General features: G+C 52.1%; 1 protein-coding gene across 2 annotated transcripts in view; it reads left to right on the top strand.

Moving 5' to 3' along the window:
• The first annotated feature begins 1,353 nt into the window (after nt 1-1,353).
• Nucleotides 1,354-19,507, top strand: part of DAAM1 (dishevelled associated activator of morphogenesis 1) — a 94,224-nt gene continuing 76,070 nt past the window's right edge. For both annotated transcript variants that reach the window (XM_058025771.1, XM_058025769.1), the window contains exons 1-2: nt 1,354-1,409; nt 19,318-19,416. The gene's annotated coding sequence lies outside the window, so the exon portion shown is untranslated. The remainder of the gene's footprint in view (nt 1,410-19,317; nt 19,417-19,507) is intronic.

Raw genomic sequence — 19,507 nt, 5'->3', positions numbered from 1 at the left:
AAAACCTGCACTTGACACCTTTTGTTCCAAAACTGCCTCTGTGATTGCTGCCTCCCATGTGCTTCAACACCCAATGGGCAAGAATTAAAGCAAGGCAGGCTGGAGGCCAGCATAGCCGAGCAGAGACCTGCTCCTCAAACTGAGGAGTGAGAAGCAAATGCTCAGGGACAGGTGACCCAGGAAGAGTACAGATTTTGATGTTTAAGGATGGGGTCAAGAAAGCTAAGGCACAGATGGAAAAGGCCAGTGAGAACCTGGTCTAGTGGAAGCTGCCCCTGCCCATGACAGGAGGGTTGGAATGAGATGATCTTGAAGGTCCCTTCCAACCCAAGCCCTTTTGTGACTCTGTTAATTTTACTCCACATTTTGTTATCAACTCTATGGATGCTCTTTCTTTACTTTCCCAACACTGGCTTTTCCTTTGTCCCTGCATCAATTTTTGTGCAGTGCAAACTCCATATGAAACACAATCACAGCAAATCCCTTCCTGCCTTTCAGACCTTCCCATATAGTTGTTGCCATGAAAGAAAAAAAAAATTATTCAAGATGTAAATAGCTTGACCTCTTCTCAAAAAAAAAAAAAAAAAGAAGGCTACTTAAGGTACAATGTTCCACGCTATTAATTTCATCTGAGTTTTGCTTTGCACCAAGAACACAAACCGCTCCTTCTGCCATCTCATGCAGCGAGGTTATTCCCATGCATGCGGGAACCCAACCGTGTATCCAATTCACGTGAAATGGGAACCGCTGGAAAATTGATTTCTTAAATCCAAGCGGAGCCCGCCGCATCTTGGGAGGCCTCTGCCGAGGCAGCTGCGACACAGAACCCGCGTGTCCGTGTTCGCCAGCCGGCTGAAACTTTATCTTCGGCGGGAGCGAGAGCGGGACCCTCCTCTGCAGCACGGGCAGCGCGGGGCCCGCAGCGGAGCGTCCCGGAGCGGTGTCCCGGTGCGGTGCCCTTGGTGCGGTGCCCCCGGTGCCGTACAGCCTTTGCAGCATCCCCAGTACGGCACCCTCGGTGCGGTACCCCCGGCAGACCCTCCGGTGGTGCGGTACCCGCGGCAGGGCAGCCCCGGCGGCGGAGCCCCCGCCCCGCGCGTCACTCGCTCGCAGGGCCGGCGGCGGGCGGGCGCTGACGCCAGCGCGCCGGGCGGGGCGGGCGCGGCCCATTGTGGGCAGGGGCCGGGCGGGCTCCGCGCCGCGCAGCGCAGCGCCGCGCCGGCAGGTACGGCGGGCAGCGAGCCCTCCGCCCCGGCAGGAACGGCGGGCGGACCGGCAACAGCGAGCCCTCCGCCCCGGCAGGAACGGCGGGCGGACCGGCAACAGCGAGCCCTCCGCCCCGGCAGGCACGGCGGGCGGACCGCGGGCAGCGAGCCCTCCGCCCCGGCAGGCACGGCGGCCGCGCTGCGGTGAGTCCTCCGAGCCCCTCGGCGCTCCTCCCCTCTCGGTTCGGCGGAGCGCGTTGCCCTTCTCCGTAGCCCGCGGTTGCTGGGGAGGGGGTCGGGAACGCCGGCAGCGGGGCCGGCGCTTTTCTGCCTTTTCCCCGCCGTGCGGAGGGCGGCGAGCCCGCGTCCCACCCCGCCCCGGGCGCTGCGTGGAGCTGTTGCCCTGAGGGGAGCCCCGGGCCCCGCGGCGCCCGCCCCGCTGCCGGCGCCCCGGAGCTCGGCGTGTCCCCCGGCGTGTCCCGTGTCCCGGGCGGTGCCGGGCAGGGGGCGCCCACGCGGGGGCGTGGGATGCGGGATGCTGCTGCTGCGCTGCCTTCTCCATGGTAACGCCTCCGGAGGCTGCTGCAGCCCCGGCGCCGGCTGGCACGGCGGCTCCCGCCCCTGCGGCGACTCCCACACCACCGATGTGACCCCCCCACCGATGGGGCTCCCGCGGGCTTTGGGGGGCCTCAGGCTCCTACAGCAGTTTGGGGCTGCGCCATGGTGTGTGTGTGCCGAGCCTCTGGTGCTGGTGTCACACGTTTTGCTGCAGGCGTGCTCTTGTCCAGCCGATGCTTTGATGTGGGAGCTGGGGTGGGAGTAGGATTGTGGCATGTGCCGGTGTGGGGCTGTGGCTTGGCTACAGGCAGGTGTGTGGCACAGGTGGGGAGCTCGGGTCTGTCGCTGGCTGTACCCGCCCGAAAATTCTGGGAGGGAGGATTCCGGTCAGGGGTCCACCTGGAAGAGGGACAATGCCCTTGCTGTGTGGAGCCTTGAAGGTTGGCACCCTCTGCCATTGGTGTGCGATGTTTGTGTTGGATCCTGGTCTTTTGCTTGTCCCGAATTCTTCAGTGTGAACAGTGGGGTTTGGTCCTTGGGGTCTGCAATGCTCATGGCTTTCACACCACGCTGCCTCCTGCATTAGTGCTGGTGTGAAACAGTCTGCATCTTTAAGTGATCAAGGTTAATTTAAGGCAAAGACGGATGATAATGTGACGATAATGTGCCTCCTGACAAAAGCCACGTGAATCGACAGGACTGTGCTGCCAAACTGGGGATGGGGAGCTCCCTGTGGAAACCTGAGGCAGGTGGAAGATCACGGGGTGCAGCCAAGTCCCCTTGTCCAGGGGACTTGGAATCCATGTCAGATCAATACATTTCCCTGCTGGGGAGAGGGCAGCCCTTGGCACAGGCTGCCCTGGTGGTTCTGACCAGGCCTGAGCACTGCAGATGCCCGGCATTGTACAGCCAGGCAGCTTCTCCCGGCGGCACGGAGAGGGAGAAGCCAGCAATTTCCTTTTTTTCCCCTCTCTAGAGGTTGATTCTGATACTGAGTACAAAATCAAGTGTTGCTGTGTATTAATACCTCAGTGGTCAGCTGTAGTGCAACCTCTTATCCTCCCTTGCCAAAACCAACGTATTCCAGAGCTATCGGCATTCCCTGCCTGCCCCTCTTTGAGTCCCATTAGGAACAGAGGTGTCCTGCAGCATCTGGACCTTTTTCCACGAGCGCTGGAGTTTGTTTTGGCGTGCATTTCCCCCCAAACCCTGCGGGTCAGGCATCCACCTTGCTGTTCCTCGATTAATGAGTGACTCACCCTGCTCTCCCCATGGCCATATGCCGGGACCTGCCTCTGCTCTGACAGGAGCAGGAAGCAAAAGCCAAAGTCCATGATCTCTGGACGCCCAGTGCTGTGTGACACAGGGACAGGAGGAAGCGGTGACACTTCCTGGCCCTGGCTCAGCTGGTGAGTGGCTCTGCCCCTGGTGCTCTGACACGGCCCTGGGATTTTTGGGTCCAGCCAGCCAGGCGTGCACCCTGCTCCGTGCGCTGGCCTCTGCCCTGGGGAGGCAAACAGGATGGGTGAGGTGTAAAATCAGCGCTGAATCCGCTCCCCTGGGCTTGAAACGGAGTCGAACCGGTCTTGACCTGAGCTGGCTCCTTATCTGACCCTTTGTTTGTGGCAGGGGTGCAGGAGGGAGCAGGAAAGGACAGCCACGGCGGGCGGGCTCCTCCGGTGAGGACTGGCGGGACCTGGGGGACAGCTGGTCTGACTGGATCGTGGTTATCTCCCTTTGCTTCTCTGCTTTGTTTTGGTTCCTTCCTCCACGTTTTCCCGCGCTGTCAGGTCCCAGCTGAGGAGCCCAAGGCAGTGGGGACATGGAGATGTTGGGCAGCTGAGCTTCCCAAAAATTTTCTCTGTCAGCCAGCCAGCAGCATGGCTCCTCTCGCTCCATCTTCCTGCTTTGAAGCTTCCATCCCTGGAAACTGGGGATCCCCGGGGTGCTGGGAATCCCTGCTGGGTCCGTCCCTAAAAGCCGATGATGCGCTTGGAGCAGCCCAGGTTGCACTTGGTGCATTTAAAACCTGAATGTGTTGCATGGGGATCCTGACAGATGCACCACCCAGAGCTGGTGGTCTGCCCATCCTCCTGCTGCACAGACACCCACTGAGCTGCTCCTACACGGCCACTTTTATCTCTGAAGTATTAATAAATGAAGCCAGCCTATTTCTGTGAGCCTTTTTAAGAGGCTGGCAGGGCTGCCTTGAAGGCTTGCTCGGCACTGCAACTATTCAGAGCTTTTTTCCGCCTGTGCTCTAGCAGTCGATAAGCCAGGGCATCCAGCTGTCAGCTTTGCAGATTGCCAAAGCCTGCTCAGCGACATTTCTGCAGCCTTCGCTCACAAATGAGGATTTTGTTGGACGCTTTGGTTTCTGACTTGATGCTGGTAATTAAATATCTTAACTTGGCTTCAGAAAGCTGCCACTGCTGTGGAGTGACTGGTGAAGCCATGTGAAGCAGGATGTGCTTGTTCTGCTGGAATTGAGTGTGACCTAACTATGATTCTTCAACCTGCAATTTATTTTCTTATAAAAATATACTTTTTTTATATAAGCAAAACCCTTTTAAAGGGGAAGAAAAACCTTGTGTGTTACTGCTGTGCTGTTAAGCTTGCATGGACCTGCTGGGACAGCTGTTTATTTGCAAGTCGTGGCAGCTAAATGCTGTAAAATTCAAGTCATGTCCACATTGATTTTTCCCCCCTCTCTCTTTTTCCCCCTTCTCTTAATCATATATGTGCTATTTACTCATGCAACACAACAGATGTCAGTGCCATGCTGGAAAAAAAAAGGAGCTGGTCTGAGCAAAGGGCTGTAAATTGGGGCAGAAATACTGAATGCCTGATCCTGACTTGTGTGTTGGTTAATTTAGATGCTAAATCACATAGATTTACTTGCTCTGTGTATTTAGCATACTAGGGGATGAGAGAAACAGCTAGTTAAGGGTTGGAAAGTCATTAAATATTCCAGCAGAAGCTCTTCTGAGTATTGCATTAGTTCCCTCACCCTTCATGACATATTCTTTGAGCAACCTAAACTAGGGGAAGGGGGCTGGAACCAGATGGTCTTTAGGGTCCATTCCAACCCAAACCATTCTGTGATTCTATGATTTCCAACTTTATATTTAATGCAAAAATTAGAGGCTCCACAGCCCCTTGCCAGATACATGTTGTAATTTGCTGTTTGCCTTTGATTCTTCTTTTCTTTCTTCCTTAATTGGGAGAAAAGCTGTGCTGGTGCCTACTTAACCCTCCTGCCCTCTCAGGAGACCATTTGCTTTTGGTATATTCTGTCCTTGAGGCATGTCATAGCATTCTGGCATTCACTGAGGAACCAGGAGTTCTGGGGTAGCACAGAAAATCTCAGCTCAGTGAGTCATAAAGCTTTCAGATCTTTGTGGCCACTGAGAAGAAAACCAGAGGAGATGGAAATGAGGGAAATGGCCCTGGCACACTGTAAGGACGTGGTTAGTTGACTGAAGAGTTTCAGGATCTGAGCTGACAGCACTTTGTTTCGTGATTGGTGTGGCCTGAGCACCAGCCACCTGAATTACAGCAAATTAACCAAATTAATGCCTGAAGTTGTCTGAACATCTGGCCTGTGTTTTCCTCATGGTGGGGTTGGGTGGGGTCATTCCCAAGGGCATCTGTCCCATGCTGTTCCCAGGTCTGGAGCAACCTCTGTGCCCTCACACGAGTCTCTGATTACCCCATCCTGTTCATGCTCCCTCCTGTGTTCACCCCCAGCCTTTTGGGGGCAGTTTATTGTAAATGTGGGACATGGAGGAGGTTTGTGCTGCCTGGAACGCCTGGGAGACGAGGCTGCTCATGGTCCCTTCCTGAGTCAGCCAAACTGGATGGGGTGGCCCAGCCTAGAGGCACTCGCTGGTGACTCAGTGTGACCGTGACTCAGAAGGTTTCTCCATGTTCTTCTCCTCATGCCTGAGTTGCCTTGAGAAAAACTGCGTTCAAAACATTGCTGTGACCCACTGGAAGGGCGGTGTTGGATGGGTGTGTTCTTATCCACCAGTTTGTGGAAACCTGGGAATATTTATTGCCCTGTCTGCTCTGGGGTGTCCTGACCCCCAGGGAAACACTGGCTTTGACCCTCATTCATGGACAAAGTCCAGAATAGACTGGAATCCACAAAATTGTGAAATAGATTATAGAGAGTAGTGTAGATGTATCAGTTAGGTGGGAAATTTAGTGTTTGGGATTTTTATTACGTTGTGGATGGAAGCAAGATGGAGGGCACAGGGTGTCATCCTGGGCTGCTTCTTCATGCTGCTTCTTCCTTCTTCTTTTTGGGTTTGGGTGGCATTTTGTAATTGGGTGGAAAAGTCTGCATTGTGGGCTCTTGGGGATCAGTTATTGGGTTAAAAGGGAAATAAGGATAAAGGGAAATAATCAAGGTTCCTGATTGGATAGTTTAGCGTTAAAAGATGTTGTAATGAAAGATTGTTGGCCATTTTTGCAGTGCTTTTCCAGTGTGCTGAGCCTGGTGCGGACAGCGTGCAAAACTCTAGATAATAATAAACAAGAACCTGAAGACCAAAACAATCCACTGGGTCTTTCATTCCTGACAAAAGACCACTCCAGGAGGGTCTGCCCTGACAGGGGAACCCCTGGGAGGGCCCAGCCAGAGTCTCAGAAGTCAGGGAATCAGCAACAGGCCCCCTGACACCAGCTAGCTGCTCACCATGCCAGTGCTGATGAGTGCTAATGTTGCGTTTCAAAGCAATGCTGCTCTTCAAAGCTCTTCTAACATTGCTCTTCAAACCTCTTCTCTTCCTGCAGTACCTGCCCCTTGCTTGGATTTTTATTTTTGTGTTTGGAGCCTGCTTGCAGGCTGGGAGGAGGCGCAGCAGCGCCTGGTGGCGCGGTTGGTGAGAGCTGATGGCTGGAGACATCCTCTCCTCTCTTTCCCAACCCTGAGCTCCCGGCAGGGCCTGGCTGCTGGATGATTGAAGGATTATTTGCCGTGCCAGACAAGTGGCTTCATGTTTCCCTTCTGCATTCCTGGGGCTGAGCAGTGCATAGCGATGTTGTGCTTTCAGCTACGTGCTGCTCACCTGAATCACGGCTCCCTCCCGGAGCCTGGGCTCTCCCTGTCCAGGCTGCCCTGTCCCTGTGTCACCGAGTGCTTTATGAGAGGTAATGAAATGAGGTGTGCAGGGTGTGGTGGAGGAGCTGCGGGAGTGTCCAGCTCTGTCTGTGACCGTGCCTGTGCTCACCACACCTCCTGGAGGAATGGTTTTCGGAAGCTGAACCCAGTGACCCAATTACCGACCTCTGGGTTTGGGCTGCTGCCAGGAATTCTGCACATCGCCTTTGTGCAGGCCCTGCGTGGAAAGCAGCCGTGCCAGAGCTCAAAACAACTTGGCAACAGCCAGAGATGGTGGGATAAAGAGAGGGGAAGGACCCAGTTAATCCACCTGAGCTGTGCCCATCCCTGGGGGAGCGCAGTGGGGTCTCCTGGTGCTCCTTGCTCCCTGCTGCTCCTGTTTCTCATGGGGCTTTCATCCTGTTTCCCTGGCGATGGGCAGGGCCGCTGGCAGCTCTCCTGCCTTGGGGCAGCATGGCAGGAGGAAGCGATTCAGAATTGTGCCATTCAGAGGCAGGCTCTGGGGGGTGGTGTGTGAAACACCAGCAGCTGGGCTCTGTACCAATATGCAAAACTGAGCTACGGAGCTTGGCAGCTTTTGGGAAGGCTCTGCAGGGTGTGGGTTCCTCCAGTGCTTCGCAGGAGTGAGGATCAGCTTGTCTCAAATCTTAGTGAGCAGAGCATCCTCAGAGGTTTTTTTGAGCGTTTGAGGGCAGATTGGCACCAAGCAGGGAAGTCCTCACACTGTTTTTGGGCAGGAGCACAACTGTCCATACAGTGAGGCTGCAGGGCAGGGCTGTGCTCTGCACCTGGGAGCCAGCTTTGCGCCACTTGGGCTGGGAGGGGATTTTAAAATTTTTAATTTAAAAATTAAATTTAATTTTTAAAAATTTGTTTTAAATAAATTAATTTTATTTTAAAATGAATTTATTTCATTACAATAAAAAAAACCTGGAGTATGAAAATGGGGGATGTAGAGGGGCATCGTTCAGGGGTGGGATCTGCAGCCACTCAGGTCTGAGGTGTGAGAAGGAGAGTGCATTGTGTTACAGGGGGGTGTGGAAAGATGTTTTATGCTGCTCAGGTGATTTTCTAGCAGCTTGGTGCCTGTTACAGGCAAACTCTGTTGGCAGGCTTTCCTCCCAGCACCAACAGGGAGCAGGAGGAGGATGGAGGAACAGTCCAGAGACCATTTCCCCCACCCCAAACAATCAGGATTAATTGTTTGCTGTGGCATGGCCATGGAGGCAGCGCAGGAGGATGTTTTCTGTCTGTGATGTATTATGTGACATAGAGTTCAGTCCATGGTGGGTCTGCCCTGCTGCTGCTCCTGGGTGTTTTTCTTTTTTCCAGACCTTTCTGAGGTGGCTTTCTGGAGCTGCACATCCATTTAACTTTTACCTTGCCATGAGGTGATTTTTTTTTGGGTTGTTGTTTTTCCTTTTTGTTTTTTTTTTTGGTTGTTGTTGTTTGTTTTTTCGGGGATTTTTTGTGTGTTTTTTATGTGTTTTTTGGTGGGTTTTTTTGTAGTTTTTTGAGTGCTTGTTATTTGCTTGGCCTCAGCATCAACTTAATGAATGGTGCTTGGAGGAGCTGTGAACTCACCTCCCATCGTGGAGAGTCTGTGTCAGCTGTGCTCCGGTGCAGCTGTTTCCTTCAAGGATGCCTGTGTGGATGGGAGCCGCTGTAAATGTGTTTGTGCAAAGCTTTCCCTGCCGTGACTCCAGTCATCCTTCGTGTTCCTGTTGTTTCGTGCTGCTCCTGGAAACCACAGCACCCTCTTGGCAGGGCTGAGGCTGGGGGAGCTGTGCCAGGGAAGGTGGGTGCCCTGTCGTGCCTGGCTTCCCCAGGAGTCGCACGCCAAGGGCGCTCCATGGGCTGAGCTCTCCTTGCCTGTGCCCCCGAGGCACGAGGAGCGTCTTGGCTTGTGTGCCCAGCGCAGGGAAGAGAGGCTGCTCTGTGCCTTGATGTCAGGGCAAGCCTTTAGGCTGCCTGGTGTTTTCCAGCTGCCCTGTCTGGCTTGGCACCATTCCCCTGCGTGTCCCGTGCATTGCTTTCAGCTGCTGTGCTTCTGCAGGGGGACACTCGTGTGCCCAGCTTGGTGTTGGATTGAATCCTGCAACACAGGGAGAAAGCAGCCCCACAGTGCTGCCTCCTTGGGTTTTCTTCTTCCACTGAGTCCTGTGAGCAAGCACAGGGCTCCTGCCGTGCCCATCCCTGTCTCTAACTCCATGTAGGAGGCAGCAGGGTTAAGGCTGTTGGAGCTCTCCTGTTGTTCTGAGGTGCTGGGTGAGCGTCAGGCAGGAGAAAAGCTGAACTTGCAGATCTGTTCCTGGGCTGTCTGGTAAGTCATGCCAAGGACTGTTTGAACAGAGCTAATCCCAGGTGCCTCTGGAGCAACCTTGTTTACAGTGCCAGCGCTTCAAATGGGTGTTCTGACAGAAACCTTACGCAAGCCATTTGCTTACCAAAGCTCTCCAGCTCTGGCAGATTGGTTTTCAGACCTCAGTGTGTCACCTCCTTGTCCCGTTTTGGAGACACCCTGCTAAGAGACTGGAACCTTTTTGGGGACCACCTGGATCCATTTACAAGCTCCATCTATTTTTCCATGGAGAGTGCTGCTGGCAAATTGCGTGTCAAGTAGCTGGTGGCTCTGGAGGCACGAGAAATCCCTGTCCATCACATGGAGCAGAAGGATGTAGAGGAAAGTTTTTGGGGCATGCTAAATATTGTAATCCCTACAGTCAGTTCTGCTTTTGGGGCTGAGGCTGGAATTGAGCCTTTATGCTCATTTTTTCCCCCATTTACTTATGTATTAAATATTGCGCTTCCACTTAGCAGATTCAGCAAAATTTGTCAGTTCTTAATTGATGCAGTGGTGGTCATAGCTGTGTTCAAACTGCAGTGATGTGTGACAGGCTGTGATTTGGGTTACCTAGTCATGAAATTGTGCCATTCCTTTAGCTGGCACACTAGGACTTAACCTTACATCCAGGCTTTTCAAGCCATTCTATAGCATGACAGCTTTCATCATGAGAAAAAGACAGTAAAGAGAGACTTTAGCCTCAAAATTCTCTGGATTGATTTCCAAAGGATTGCTTGTAGTTGCATCACAGGAAGCTTTGTTGGTTTTGCTCTGGGGATGAGGCTGAGCTAGGTGAGAGACGTGTGAGACAGTGGCGATGATGTGTCTCGCAGCTGTAGCTCAGTTGCCTCATGTTCACGTTTTTATTTTACCTTTGCCTTGTGGTTTGGACTGTGTTTATCATTTTGAAAAGTCAAACAGACTGTGTCTTTGGGGTCTGGCATCCCCAGTATGCTGTGAGGTGTGGGATAATTAAGGAGGGACCCATCCCTTGGGGATGGCAAGACCCAGCTCCAGCTGTGGTAATGGGCTGTGACAGTGTGCTCTGAAATGTATGCCCTTACTCTGGGAAACTGACTGCAGGCAACACAGAGTGGGGGAAAAAAGACCTGTGAAAAATGGGTGCTCATTTTTCCAGAGGGGAAAAAAGCCAAGGAAAACAAATCCAACAGTCGCCTTGTCAGATCTGTCACGGGAATGTCCTTATCCAGCCCCTGGGACGGACTCAGTGCTGCTAATTACAGCTTGTCTCGCTGCTGAAAGGAAAAGTTTGAATCTGTTCACCCCGAGTTTCCCACAGCAGCGTTTTGGGACAGCACCAACCCCATATCTCCATGCCTGGAAGCTCTTGTCCAGTGCCAGAGCCTGGGCTGCTGTTCGCACCAAGCCTTGGATTTGTGCTCACCCATTGTGGCTGAAGACCTTGGAAAAACCCCTTACTGTCTCTCTGCACTGTTCTGAACTCACCCTGCAGAGGTGCTCTGGAGCTCAGGGGACGTGTCTGTAAAGGTCCCAAGCACAGGACCCCCATCCTTTGTGGTGCTGGCCCTGTTTGTGGCTCTGTGCTGCCAGAGGATCCATTGCAGCTCAGCTCTCCCCTGGGTGCAGTGCTTCCCACCCAGCAGAACTGGCTGCCTTTCAGGAAAACAAACAGCCCTTCTCTCTCAGCTGGAGCTGGGAGTCCTGGGCTGCTGCACAGGGGGAGAAGGGTGTAACCAAAGGACCCTTTCATCACCTGCCTCTCTCTACCTGTGCTGCTGCTGCAGCTGCCCCGCAGTGCTGGGGCTGGGCTGTGTCTGGTTTGTAACACGCCGTGTTCAGGGAACAGCTTTATGTTCTTGGTTCTAAATTCTCTAAATTTTCCAGAAGGGGAAACCATCCCCAGGCTTTCCATTTTGCACGTGGCTGTGTTTGTGTTGGGAGTGCAGCGTTACAGAAGCCTGTGGGATGTGAGGATGTGAGCCCATGGGCAGAGCAGCAGGGCAGCTCTCACCTGAGCCTGTGGGATGTGAGCCCGTGGGCACAGCAGCAGGGCAGCTCTCACCTGAGCCTGTGGGATGCTCAGTGCTTTCCCAGCAGCAGCTCCAGGTCATGCAGTGCCCAATACAGATGAGTGTTCTGTATTCAGCTTGCCAGTGCTGCTCTAACCCCAAGCTCATTAAAAGCCCACAGGACCGTGTCTTCCCTTTCCTCCTCCTGCTTCCTTCCCCCTCCCTTGGCTTTTCAACACCAGGCTTTGAATAAATCATCTAGGATGTGATCACACAGGAAATTCGCGAATTTAATTTTATTTTTTTTTTTACAGCCAAGTTCGGAAGTGAATTCAGCTCTCCAGGGTTTCAGTCCTGTGCTTTTTAATCACGAGGTTCCCCATCCTTTCCACTCTGTCACTTGTGACATGACGTCTCCTTGGCCGTGTAAGCTTTTCCCCTGCCCACAGAAACAATAGCTGCTGGAAATGCTCTTTAAGAATAGCTGGGGATTGCCTGTGGAAAATGCAGATTTAATCTATGTTAGGTCTTTTTGTTGTTATTTTGTTTACTGCTTGGTTATCCTTTTCCTTCAGAGAAAAGCAGAGGGCTTGTTCTTGTAGAATTCACCACTCGTGATGTGTTCCTAGCTGGAGGTAACACGCTCAAAATCCTGCATTCCTTTGTGCATCTTTGCTTTATTTTCTTTTTCTTTGTGGGTGGGAGCTTAGGGAGTATAATGGGCAGATTAGCAACTGTATTTGTGGAGTAACCCATCTTTGTGCAGGTCTGGCTGGAAACCAATTAAGCTTGTCTTGATCTCTAAATGAGATTTTTGTCCAACGCCTCTCCCAACCTCCTTGTGCATCCATTAATAGCAGGGTGGGATGGAAACAGCTGAACGAGTGGAGATGGAGTGTTGGATAAACACAGAGGCGTTGGCTGCAGGGAGGTTCCCGGGATGCGTGCGAGCTGCTGCCTCTTTGTGTGGTTGTTTTGTGGCTCTGCTTCTTGAAACCTGGGATTAGCAGGGTTGGACTGCAAGTGTGCAATCCCCTGTGGAAGCAGGAGTGGGGTTGGTGGGAAAAGCTGCTGGATAAAAAGGGAGCATCCCATGGACTTCATTGCTGTGACATCCCTGGGGTGTGTTTGGGAGCTCCTTGTGCCTTGGCTTGGGTGTATCTGCCTGGTCTTAAGTTGCTTTTTAGGCTGGAAAAGCCGTGTGGCTTTCCAGGGGGACACAGGACCTCGCCAGGCTGGGGGTGTTTGGTGCTGCTGTGATGAAAACCAGTCCGGGAACGGCGCTTCAGTGCGGTGTTTTTGAAGAGAGCTGATTAAGGAAAGATGCCTTTAATAAGCTGTGCCTTCAGGGAGCCCTTCTATCTCTGTCCCAGACTGTTTCTGCATCCAGATAAGCTTGCAGAGCAGCTGGATCTGCGCTCTGCTTTGGGAGGTGTAGGAGGGGGAAGGGCGCTGGGATTTCTTCTAGGTGTGAATGTTCATTATGATCACTTTTATTTGTAAAGCAGCTGCAGATAAGCCATGCGCAGGTGATGCCTTCTTCTTCCCTGCATGCCTGGCTTTGCTGTCAGGGGACAAATGATGGCAAGAGTGATCTCAGGGAAAAGAAAAACACTGGGTGAACTTGCAGGGTGTAGCTGCTGCAGATGTGCTGCAACATGCTGCAGACCACCCTTGGAACTCTCCTAGGGACGGGAAAGCACAAAAAGCACAAACCAGCTTTCCCCTGCATGCCTAGAATTTTGCTCTCCGTCTCCCCACTCCCTAAATTCCAAAAGCTCTTGGTTTATTCATGGAAGTGTTGCTTTTTTTCTTCTCCCAGTGTAAAAGTGCCCAGTAAGAGAGGTGGGATTAAAGACATGGAATGCTTTGCTGAAGCCCATATGCCACATCAAGGAGGTCGTGCTGTGGACCTTGACATCAAGGCATGGCCAAACCCAGTCACTTTCTGTGCTGGGGAAATTTGGGAATCCTCAGTCCACAAAGATCTGGGTGTGGATGAAGCAAGTGTTCCATGAAGACTGCAAAAGCCTCAGAAAAATCTAAAACTGGGATGGCTGGAAGATGGTTTCAGTGCTTGGGTGGGAGTTATGAAGAGAGGAACTGGAAAAACCTCCAGGGCTGATGCTGTTTTGCTTTCTTGGGATGCTCTTGACTGAAAAGCTGCTGAGTTTTGATGCTAGTGAGACAGAAAAATACCTGGTGGCAGAGTGTCCCCCCGACTTCATCGTGCTGTCGTGGGGCTGAGGCAGTTTGGTGCACTGATCTGATGAGGCATGGCAGCCCTGCCCTGTGGAGATACCATCTCCTGGGAGGAAAATGTAAAAATAACCACGGCTTTGGCTGCGTCTTTGGGTTGCGTGAGAGCGCTGCACAGGAGGTGGGGGATGAAATTATATCCATGGAAATGAGGCAGGAGAAATGAGTCTTTTCCTGGGAGGCAGATCTGAGGGAAGGGTCCTGCAGATCATGAGGGAATTGTCCTTGTCCTCCTGTACTGTGCTGGGGTGCAGGGGACACACTGGAGCTGGGCTCTGGGGTGGTTTCAGGGGGTCCCCCAGGGTTCCCTGTCGTCATCCTCATCCTCACTGTGGGCTGAAGGAGGTGCAGCCCCATGTGGGTTCCTGCACTCATCCCATGCCGTGGCTCCAGGCTCTAGACAGATGACACAAACCCTTGGGAGAGACTCTGTCCTGCCCAAGGCTTTGGAAACCTGTTGGACCCATTCTTCCACCTCTTTACTTTTCTGAGCTTTTGTGGAACAGGTCTGTTCCTCCATGGGGGACCACTGAAGTGTGGAGCTGGGAATAAAATAAATCCATGGGAGCTGCTGTGCATGGCAGACGGGAGCTCCTGGCGTAAACAGGCTCAGCTAATGGAATCTGTGGTGGACATGATCTCCTTTGTCTTGCAGTTGAGCTAAATATACCTTTGGGTTGTGGTTATGGAGGCTAACTCCCTTTTTGATTATGGAAATCACACTAACAAGGGATGCAGGTGGCTGCCTCCAGATGGAGCAAAGGGAAGAGCAGGATTGGGGCTGAAACTCTGCTTACCTGTATCTGGACCAGGGCCAAAGTGTGGGATGCTGGATGGGCATCTCTGTGAAGGGTTCCAGCTCCAGAGTTTCATGTGATGCAGGTTTTGGAAGCACAAGGAATTCCAGCATAGCCATAAGCTTTCCATTGTCTGACAGGTTTTGGAGTTTGGTGGCTGAGCTGCACCTGCCTGGGCATGGCTGGTGGCTTCAGGACAGAGAAAAGGTCCCTCTCCATCTTTGCATGATTCCCAGAAGCAGCAGTTCTGTATTTTTGGATGCAAATGAAAATAAAAAGCTGTTGGTCAGCTTGAGCAGCAATTGGGAGAAGTTTTAGTCTTGGAAGGCAAAAAGGAAATTAAAGGCCCGTGGTGAAATTTAATGTGTCAGTCCAAAGGTGCCACCTGGCAATGTGTGTTCCTGGGATTAGGCACACAATACACAAAAGCTGTGTGGTGGAGGATGCCATTCTGTCTTTGGGGTGCTCTGCCAGAGCTGCTGGGTGAGTTTTGGCTGCTTTATCTCCTGAGGTTTGTCCTGTGTGACAGCATCTCAGACTCTTCTGTGTGACAGCATCTCAGACTCTTCTGGTTTGGCCTTGAAAGACCAGAAGGTCACAACAACAGGTAAATTTGCTGCTGCATCTTCCCTGCCATGCTGGCCTCAAAGCCAGGAGTCACTTAATTTTTTCAGCCCTCAGTCTTGCTTCAGAGGAGCCAGGAAAGCAGTTCAACAGCAGGAGAGCTTGGGTGAAATGTGGCTTCAGGCTCTCTAATATTGGCAATTTCTGAGTTAAATACCCGGTGTCAGCCATGCAAATGCCTTGTGCAGGTATTTGCTGCAGGCTGGCAAACCTCTATTCCCCCATTTGCTGCCCTGGTGTGTAACCAGCTTATCTCTGAGCAGCTGGATTTAACCCTCTTACCCACCTCCGTGCCAGCCCTTCACACTCTGCTGCTCCTCCCTCCCAGGATGCCAGGAAAAGCCTGGATGGCTTCCATGGGAAATGCATCCAGCAGCCTCCAGTGACTCAGCTGGTGCTCTGAGTGGTGCGCTGATTGTCAGAGCTGGGAGGGAACATGAAGAGGACAGAGAGCACGGGCAGTGATTTGGAGCTGTGGAGTAGCATTGTCACAGAATTCACAGAATCACCGGGTCACAGAACCACAGAATCACTGGTTTGGAAGAGACCTTCTGGACCATCGAGTCCAACCCATCCCCAACACCTCAACTCAACCCTGGCACCCAGTGCCACATCCAGGCTTTGTTAAACACACCCAGGGATGGGCACTCCACCTCCCTGGGCAGCCATTCCAGAACTTTATCACCCTTTCTGTAAAAGCTTTTTCTTAATATCCAACCTGTATTTCCCTTGGTGCAGCTTGAGTCTGTGTCCTTCTGTCAGTGCTGCTTTTTGAGCTGTGATTAGCAAAAGAGGCAGTTTGGGAGCAGGGCTGCTGCTGAACCCATGGTGGAAGGGCAGTGCCTGACCCTGCTTTGGCTGATGGGTGTGCAGGGAAATGCTGCACGTGCATGAAATCTGGGGAAACGTTTTGTGCTGGGGAATGGGAATGCTCCTCTTGCCTTTTCATCAGGAATCTATAAAGTGGCATCCAGCAGCTCTTCAGCCCATGCCTGGAAGCCAAAGCCAGGTGCATGCAGTCCTGAACGAGGCATGGGGACATCTGGATGTTTGTTTATATTCGAGCTGCATTTGGCTACTGGAACAAACATTTGCAGAAAGTGGCCTTAACCTTGGCTCAGCATCCTGAATGCAGAGCACAGGTAGCCCTGAAGGGAGTTTGAGCTTGATGAAAGCACATTAAGCCGTCAGTGGCAAGAAAAGCAGATAAGATCAGCAAGCTGCAGTGTTTGGGAGCCCCATCCTGTAGGAGAAGTCACTTTCAGAGCAAACACTCCTAATGTTTGCTCACAGGGTTGGAGGAGGACAATGCACAAGAGATCCTGATGGATCTGTGCCACATCTCGTGAGGGTGACAGTCCCCCTTCCCTGTCCCACAGTGAGCAGACCCCAGAGGAGTGGCTGGGGCAGTGTTTGGGAAGCTGTTGGGGGCAGCAGCCTCTGTGTCCCATCCCACCTGGTGGCTGCAGCCCTGTGTAAGCCAGCAGCAGGTGTGGATGGAGTTTCTGCAGCTGTGAAAATGATGTCAAGCAGTTTTTTTCTTGCAAAAATCACCCATTGGTTCTGCATGCTGTGGGGCAGAGAGGTGGGGACCAGGTGAGATGTGACACAGATCTGCACTGGCCCCTGTGTTGCACTCTGCCAGGCCCCCAAAAAATGTAAGAATGTCTGAAATGTAAGAAATGTCTGCTCTGAAAGAGTGATTTCTGCTGGAATGTGTGACTGAAAGGGCTGCAGTGCAGCCTCTCACTGCTGAGGAGAGTCCTGGTTTTGTCTTGTCCCGTTGATCTGAATGAAGTGATGTATAAGGACGTTTTCCATGAATCAATAAATCCATGCTTGCTGCTGTGCCTGGGAGGTTTAATTTGCTCTAGATACTGCACAGAGTATCTCTGTCCTGAATTGCACTGCCAAGTCCTGCTCTTTGGGAGAGGATGAGGATACAGCTGGATCCTCTGGGAACATGCTGCCGGCATCTGATGGTGCCTGATCCCTGTTAATTATTGTGCACCTCGTGGTGTGGGCTGGAGAGTTCAGGCAGGGGTAAAAGCAATGGTTTCCCTGTGTGTGGAGTTTGAGGGCTTAGTCCATTGTGCCAACCATTTCCTGATGTTACAGATCTTGGGGAAATTGAAGCCAATAAAAAACAGGGAGGGCTGGGATCATTCGCCTTTGAAGAGACCACAGTGCAGAAATCTGGGTTACAGGTAGGTTTTCCTTCCACATCTCTGAGCGATGCTTCCTCTCAAGAAGAATTGAAAAATTCCCATTGCTCTGCACCACCTCCCCTCCCAAAAGCTGCTTTTATGAGCCCCTTGGAAGCAATGCACATGTGTTTGCAAAGCCTGCCACTGGATCTGCCTGGGAAAAGAGGGTTCAGAAACACATTGAGAAGTCTGAGGTACCCCCAACTCCCCCCAGTCCTGAGCTTGTTTCCCTTGCTTTATCTGAGCACTGTGGTCATGGCTGGATGAGGGGACCTTGCTTTCTGCTGTGCACTGGGGTTTGGGGTTGTTCCTGACCTATTCCTGTGCACAATGGGTGTTTTGAAAGCCTCTGAACTGGTGGGGCACAGACTGGCTCAGCTGTCCCTGTGAGCACCTGGATCCCACCCCACCTCTCATCCTGCTCCACCTGCCTGGCTGAGCCCCCAGGGACCCCTCCACTTCTCCTCCAGAGCAGCACTGAAACCATTTTCCATCTCTTGGAGGTCAGAGCTCAAGCTGGAGGACCCAGAAACGTTCCCAGAGCCAAAACACGCCGTGGCAAGCGGGTGTGTGCCTGCTCTCTGCTTCTCATTTCCTCCAGCGCTGTGAGAGCGCTGCAGCTGCACATGGGGTTTCAGCAGGGTGTCCCCTCTTTTGTTCCTATACATCAGAAAAGTCTGTGCATGTGTTTATATTTAAAAACAATATGTATATATTTCAGCATGGCCGTTTGTGAGCTGGGCTCCTCAGTACTGGTCTGGTTGGACAAAGGAGGGATGAATTTCACAGCTGCCTACCTGTTGCACTGGCAGCTGTGTGATGGTCCTGATGGTTCTTGCACTTGGAAGTAACAGGGAGTGATCCCAAACCTGCTCAGACCCAGCTAGGAAGGCTCCTTTAGAAGTGAGCAGGCTTTGGGGTAAGTCTGGCAGCACCAGTGGAGAGGCTCCATTGCTGTGATTTGTGTCACACAGCCTGGGCAGTCCATTCCACGTGTGCCCATCTTGCATCTTCCATGCCCTCTTTCCCACATGCTTGCTGGTGTGTTGGAAAGAAGCAGATGCAGCTCCTGGAAGCTGTAGGGGCTTCTTGTTGGGCTTGTTGCACATCCCCTGGGACAGCGAACACAAGGTCAAACAATGGAGCAGCCATAGAATGTTGTCATTTTAAATAATTGCCATAATGGCTTCTCCTCCCTTTCTTCCACCCCTTCCCCATCACCATGTCCTTCCCCACCCATAACCTGGGGGCTGCCTGGATCTCTTCAGGATTTATGTTAAAAGGGAAGTGTTTTGTGCATAATTAAAGCATCCTATTGCTGGATGGAAATGGGATTTGGTGCTTACCGCTGTGACTCTTTCTCATGCATGAGGGTGAACTGATTGATTGCTGAGGTTTGAGATTAAATATTCCCCTGAGCTCCACTGGCATTTAGTGTGCTGGGGAGGGGTGGAGGGGAATTCTGGTTTTCCTCCAAGGCAAGGAGAGCACGGGAATGTCTGCTGAGCACATCCCCTCGTCCTGGTTTGCAGCATTGACTGTAACAGGCTCCTGGCACGGCTGCCTTGGGCACCAACAAAGCAGGTGCCTTTCTCCATACCCACACTGGTGGATGGGCTGCTGGTGGGCTTTGCAGGTTCCTCTCAGTGCTGCATTGAGCATCCCATTGCATCCTGCCCTTTCCTGGTGACTCAGCTGCCTCCCCACCTGCCCACACCTAGCAGTGGGGCAGACCCGCTGTCCCCACCTTTCTCCTTCAGAGTGCACCTTATTTGTTTATTTTCCTGAACTTCTTTTCATCCCCAAAGCCCTCTGTGTTTGGTTTCGATGGGAAAGGAGGAGAAACCCCCACACTCCTCTCCTGGAGTGCGTGGTGGGTTGGAGACGCCGCCTTCCCCCTTCCCTTGAAGTCTAATTTTAGCTGAAGGCGTCGGGATCCCTCCAGGGCATGGCAGAGATTTCCTATCAGCTGCCTAGACCTTAAGAAACAAAACACACAAACAAACACAGCACAGAAGCACTTGAGGTTTATTTGGGTGAATTCTTTCAAAAAAAGGGTGTGACTTATTATTATTTTTTATTTATTTTTTTTTACGAGCAGCGCACGCTGGCTTTGTTCTGCTGCAGTCGGGTATTTCAGGTCTTCCAAGATTTAATCAGAATAATTAGTTACTGTCTGTTTGTACCTTCTGTTTCTGTTGCAGGGTTACCAAAGGGTGTATTTATCTCCCAGAGGGCTGCCTAAGTGTGGCTTAATCATTAAAGCATCCGATTTCCTCCAAGTTATCTGCCATGAGGCTTATGTAAGTAAACAAATAAATAAATAAATGAAAGCAGGGAGGGTGGGGATGGTGGTGGTGGATTCAGCTTGGGGGAGGGCTGTACGGATTTTTC

This window comes from Melospiza georgiana, chromosome 6 (genome assembly GCF_028018845.1).
Source record: "Melospiza georgiana isolate bMelGeo1 chromosome 6, bMelGeo1.pri, whole genome shotgun sequence".
In the NCBI taxonomy this organism is placed as follows: Eukaryota; Metazoa; Chordata; class Aves; order Passeriformes; family Passerellidae; genus Melospiza; species Melospiza georgiana.
The sequence above is the reverse complement of the archived record's forward strand: the minus strand, read 5'-3'. Positions and strand labels throughout refer to the sequence as shown.